This window comes from Zingiber officinale, chromosome 2A (genome assembly GCF_018446385.1).
Source record: "Zingiber officinale cultivar Zhangliang chromosome 2A, Zo_v1.1, whole genome shotgun sequence".
In the NCBI taxonomy this organism is placed as follows: Eukaryota; Viridiplantae; Streptophyta; class Magnoliopsida; order Zingiberales; family Zingiberaceae; genus Zingiber; species Zingiber officinale.
In genome coordinates, this window is record NC_055988.1 from 142286651 (window position 1) to 142292987 (window position 6337).

At 34.5% G+C, this 6337-nt stretch overlaps 1 non-coding gene across 1 annotated transcript; it reads right to left on the bottom strand.

Moving 5' to 3' along the window:
• Positions 1-3153: 3153 nt before the first annotated feature.
• On the bottom strand, positions 3154-3237 carry TRNAL-CAA. Its single transcript has one exon. It is a non-coding gene; the product is annotated as a tRNA-Leu (tRNA).
• Between the last annotated feature and the right edge of the window lie 3100 nt (positions 3238-6337).

The following is a 6337-nucleotide window of genomic DNA, read 5'->3' on the forward strand; positions in this document are numbered from 1 at the left end:
GATCCACAGACCGATCTACTGATACTGGTACGGTAGGAAACTCCGGATCGTTCAACCGACCGATCCATAACTAGGCTGTAATTCTGTACGCTGCTGGATCGGTCTGCCGACCGATCCAGCTGGTCCCTGATCGGTCAGTCAGACCGATCAGTGGCTTACTGATCGGTCTGCTGACCGATCAGTGAGCCGCGATCCAGCTCCTGATCGGTCTACCGACCGATCAGAGGCTTCCCAGCTCCTGATCGATCCACAGATCGATCAGAATACGAACAGAAAGTTGTTGTTCGCAGAAATCAGGTCCCTGATCGGTCTACCGACCGATCAGGGGTTTCTGATTTCAGGCTGAAACTCTGATTTCAGGCTGAAACTCTGATTTCAGCAGATTTCGTGCCAAAATCAGTGAAACACTCTACAAATGCTAATAACTATTCTATCATGCATTGGGTAACATTCAAGACATAATATTAAGCATGTTCACTAGTTCATACCATTAACCATACCAGGATGCGAAGCATAAGGGAAAAGAGACAAGACTTTAATAACTATACTTGCTACAAGTTCTAATGCGTAGTAAAATAAAACTAGATCCATAGGATCTTCATTCCAATTCCTGCCACACACACCATCCTTTGCATTGTCCTCCAGCCTCCACTGCTAGTCCATCTTTCCTTTACCTTTATCTACAGTATAAGGAAAAGTAGAATCTGTAAGCTTAAGGCTTAGTAAGAAATCATCTACCTCACTAAATCATGCACACGATGCAGATATGATTTTAAATCATGCTGTTTGAAAAAAAACATACTGAATATGCAAGCATGGCATGGCATGGTATCATACAAAGCATGGCATAACATAAGCTGAACATAAGCTATCATAAGGTATAAACAAGGAAGAGCTAAACTGAAGCTAAACTGATACTGAAATCAACCTCAACTAATATAACTAATTTTGAGTTTTGAAAACTATTTCATAATAAGTGAAAATACATAATCATGCTGTTTGGGCCCGGCAACTGTACTTGCTGTGCGCGCATCCCTAACTAGACCCGAGTTTGCAAGTCCCGAATTTAGTAGGGTTAACTAGGTTATCTAAACCTAGGGACGACTGTGGGAGTCCAACCCAATGGATATCTGATCCAGTACAGTGCCACTGAAAATAAAATACTGGATATAGCTAACTGTTCTAACTTGCTGTTTCTAGGTTATCTGAACCTAGAGCTAGGTTGTCTGAACCTAGAGGCGACTATGGGAGCCCACCCATTGGACCGTAGTCCCATATAAGCTAAAATACACTGATTTACTGTTTTAAACGCTTCTAATGCATTTAACTGAGCTATTAAACATAACTGAGGTGGTATTTAGCTACACTAACATTTTACCGAACACTTGGTGTGCTCCAACTCTCTCCTCTAATAGGGAGGTCACCTCTAGGCACCCGACAACGTCTAGAATCTCCAACTAAAGGAGAACAACGTGTCCGGCCCGTCTAGAGGTGCTCAACTAGATCCCTAATCCTCGAGGAGGGTTTAAACACACCCTAAGTGTCGAAAAACCTGCATATAGCTAAAACTAATACGTAGGAAATCAAACGGAGCTATTATACTGCAGGTGAGGGGTTTCTTACCTCCTGTTCGTAATTTCTTACGATTCTATTGGCTAGAATTCTGGTGGAGATGACCTTCTCGACGATCCGATCACGTCTTCGCGTTCCTCTCGCGGAGAAGAACCTCTTTCGTGTTGGAGTCGTCGCCGGAAGATGAACCTATGGACCTTGGGCTAGGGCGCCGAGAGAAGGAGAGGGAGAGGTGTGGGCGGCGGTGAGGTTTTGGAGAGGGAAAGTTGCATGAGGTTTTTGTGAGGAGGGGGCTACCGAACCAAATTAAACCAAACCCAACTTAAGTTCCCAATTTATATTAAGTGGATTATTGAACCCAACTCTAATATAAATATAATTGGTTCCTCTTTTTTTCAGCACGGCCCTGCTGGGTTCACCCGGTTACTAACATTATCTCTAAACCACAGGTCTCTGGTTTGATTCCCGCCTAAGCTATTTTGCGGTTCTATTTATTTTTGCTACTTCCGCTACTCGGAAAATTCCGGAAAAATATCTAAAAGTTCCAGAAAAATCATAGAATATTTCTAAAAATAATTTGAGAATTTTCGGGCGTTACATTTGGGGTACACTGGAACGGATTGACGGGGACATTGAGGGAGAACGTATTCACCTTTTGTCATCATGATATAATTTGATCAAGATCGGATTCGTAAGGATTGGATTGGTACATCATATTGTTAAGGTTTGGGACCCTTGGCATAAAAAAAAAATCATAAGATGACTCAATTTAAAGGTCAATGCACACAAAATTATTGATTTCATTAATTCAAACATGAATACCAATAGAATATAAGAAAATAAATATTTAAAGAGAAAAAGGAAAAAATATTTTTAATGATTAAAATGGTCCAACACCACCTAAATAAATATTTTAAATAGTCTCAAAACTCTAACTTCATAAAAGATGAAATCATGACTTTAAAAAAAATAAAAAATAATCTTAAATATAAAGTAGGAACCTTGGAAACGGTTTTAAATAATATTTTTTTAATTTAAAATTAGATTGTTACATGTTATACTTAATAATAAATATAGATCTGAAATTCGATTTAATATATTATGGACCTCATAATTCCATCCATCGGAATTAAAAATTATGATATCTTAAAATATAAAATCATTTAAATATAACATTATTGGATCATTTTGGGACTCAGAATCATGAGTTTTCAAACCATGTGATATCGAAGGAGTATTGAGTCGAATATCTAGAGCGTTCTACCTGGCTTTATATAAGTCACAGTACAAAATATATAATTAAATTAACCTAGGTATTTCCTTTTAGTGATCTCAAAAATTTATAAATTTAGAAATTAATTTGTAAATCAACTCGTGTCTACATTTAAAGCATTAATAATAATAATAATAATAATTTTAGACTTTTAAATGCTTGAAATGTGGTAGGTTATCTAAAAAAGCTAGGACTACTTGTGTCCATATTAATGATGCTGCAGGCAACGAACATAGATTTAGGGTTGCAATGCGTGGACCTGATCGAGATCGCTCTGCTTGTAAAAAAAAAATTAATAAATTAAATAATGTCAGAAGTGGGATTTGAACCCACGCCCTCGTTAGAGGACCAGAACTTGAGTCTGGCGCCTTAGACCACTTGGCCATCCTGACTTTTGCTTTTTTTCAAATACGTACATTTTATATGAATAAATTTTATCTAAAAGAACAGTCAAGATGACCGTTAAATCAGTGAGGATGATTCAGTTGTGGACCATTTAACGAAACGGCTGATCTTCTTGTAAACGGAATTTTGTATACCACTTTGATTAACAAGAGCTACTCATCTTAGGACTGTTTCTCGGTAGAATTATTATTGTGTAAGGAGCTATATTTTAACATTATCTCTTACATCAACTTTGATAAATGCATAGGTAGAGTGTTTGCTTCTTCATATGAGGTCGATCTACTTTGATAATCGATGAAAAATTTTCATGAAATTAGGTCAATCATTTTAAAGATAGTCAATGAGGCTGACTTAATTTATTATTATTTTTACTTCCCAATGTGAGAGTATTTATTATAATTCCTTAGACCTCCATTTTGAAATTGTCATTGTCAACATATAAATTCTTTTATATCATTTATTTTATTATTATTATTATTAAAAAGACGTTTGATATAACGATAAAGTTATTGTGTGATATGGAATTTATGTATTTGAGTTGTGAAAATAATCTCTTGTAATAAAGAATAAGACTGTGTATAATAAATCTAATATGGTCCAGCTCTTTTTCGAGACCTCATATTAATGGAGCTTCGTGCATCGAACTTCTCTTTATATTACTATCTAAGTCTTCTTTAATTGTTTTTTCTTTATTAATATGTCTATTTGTTATAGTCTTATATTTCTTAATTGAGGTATTTATTGGATGTCTAGTAAGTGTTCATACCATTTTAAATATATATATATTAAATTTTTCTCAATATATATAATCCTAATTTTCTATCTAATATTTTTTTATTTCTTATCCTATTCATCCTTATATCATTAAAAAAAATCATTCTCATGCAGCTCTCTTTGTTTTAGTCATGTATTCCTTTACTATTTCAATATTTTAGGTATTCTTTACATAAAGAGAATGATTAATTTCTTTAGTTGTGAAATACCTATTAAGATAGTTTTCTTCCTTACTGTTCTATGCTCTTGGAGGTTTCTTTAAGTCATAGATAGCTTTTAAAGATAAGTTGCCTTTGTCTTCTTGCCTCTAAAATAGCTTTAAACTTGTTCACATAAACTTTTTCAAAATCCCTCTCTATAATGATGATTTAGCATCAAGTTGTGTCAATTGGTATACCATGCCTACAATTCCATCCCCAATTAAGGTTGTGCATTGGGGAGTCTCCGGGGCTATCGGTTATTTTTTTAAAATGATTAATCAAACATTATGAATTTTAATTGTGATATATTATAGATTTTTTTTTTTCATTGTGATAATAAATCTATGAACATTGGCAGTTTGGATGAACCTATGTGAGCACTTTCTTATTTATCCCGATGATTAATAAAAAAATTTTCATGAAAGCAAGTTAATCATCTTCAAAATTAATCAATTCGAAGAGCTGAATATTTAAATTAAAAAAAAATTCAAATTTATGCATTGTGGCCAAGCAAGTTGCGAACACAACATTGATTGCATAGCAATAATAAGATTGCGAGCGCCTAAAATGTTCATAAGCATGCATATGAACAAATATAATCATGAGCATGAACATAGCATATCATGAACTTAACATATTTATATGAACCTAACATATTCATAACATATCATAGACTTAACGATTTCAGAGCATAACATGAATCTGAACTTAGCATATCCTGAACCTAACTTAATCATAACATAACATGGAAATCGATATTGTGCTCCTTCTGGGACCTTGTCCCATAAATGGGATTCCTCTAGGATATTTTTTCTCACAGTATTTCCATCAAATCCTCATCATTCTATCATAGTCGTCTTACCCGATATTGGGATCCTTCTGGGGTCTTTTCCCATAAACGGGCTCCCTCTGGGGCCTTTTCCCGTAAACAGATTTCCTCTGGGGTCTTTTCCCTCATGGTATCCTTATTAAATCATTATCATTATAATTATCACTTTGTTACAGTCAACCTACCCGATATTGGGCTCCCTATGGGGCCTTTTCCCGTAAACGGGCTCCCACTGGGGCCTTCCCTCACGATATCCTTATTAAATATTTATCATTATCATTATCACTTTAAGGTATCATAATCATACATACGAAGAACATGAATATAAACTTAAACACCAACATGCAAATTCATACATAAGCTTAATCATGGGTTTCAATGTAATTCTATGCAAAAACTTAGTGTGAGCATGCATTACATAAACATGGCATAATTGTGAATCTAAACATAAGCATGCAAATTTGTATCATATCTATCACCTACTAAATCCTCATGATGTGGAGTAAGAGTAAACACAAGCCTACTTAAACTAGAAATCCGAAAGTTACAAGTTCTAAGAGCTAGCATGATATCAACTTCTAAGTAGTAAAAGAGCATGGGGACTTATACAATCCGAACCCTACAAACCTATAAAAGTCAACAGAGTATCATCTTCTTAACCCATCCATACAACCAGAAATCGAAACTTACTTGGGGTATCCTAACTAGAGAGACTAACATAAACATACTATGAGATAGTCATGAAGAAACTACATCATGATATTTAACCCAGAAACAAAATTTAAACTTGCTTTTATCATGTCCAAAACATGCAAGATCTATAACTTCCTGTGAGCATTAACATGGTTGAAAGCATGCACAATTCATATGAACCGAAGCATGATATCATGGCAAGAAAACAATCCAACCTTACAAGCTATAAAATTACCAACTTCACAAGATTATAGAAACTAACTAAGAGCATTAACATAATTAAAAACATGCACAATTCATTTACCTGAAACATGATATCGTAACAAGGAAACAAAACAACCATACAAGCTATAAAATTTCCAACCTTCATAAGATTATAGAAGCTAATTAAGAGCATTGAAAATATGCACAATTCATTTAATTGAAACATGATATCATAATAAGGAAACAAGCCAACCTTACAAGCTATAAAATTTTTAACCTTCACAAGATTATAGAAGCTAATTGAGAGCCTTAACATTATTGAAAACATGCACCATTCATATGAAACCGAAACATGATATCATAATAGGGAAAAAAAACCTAACCTTA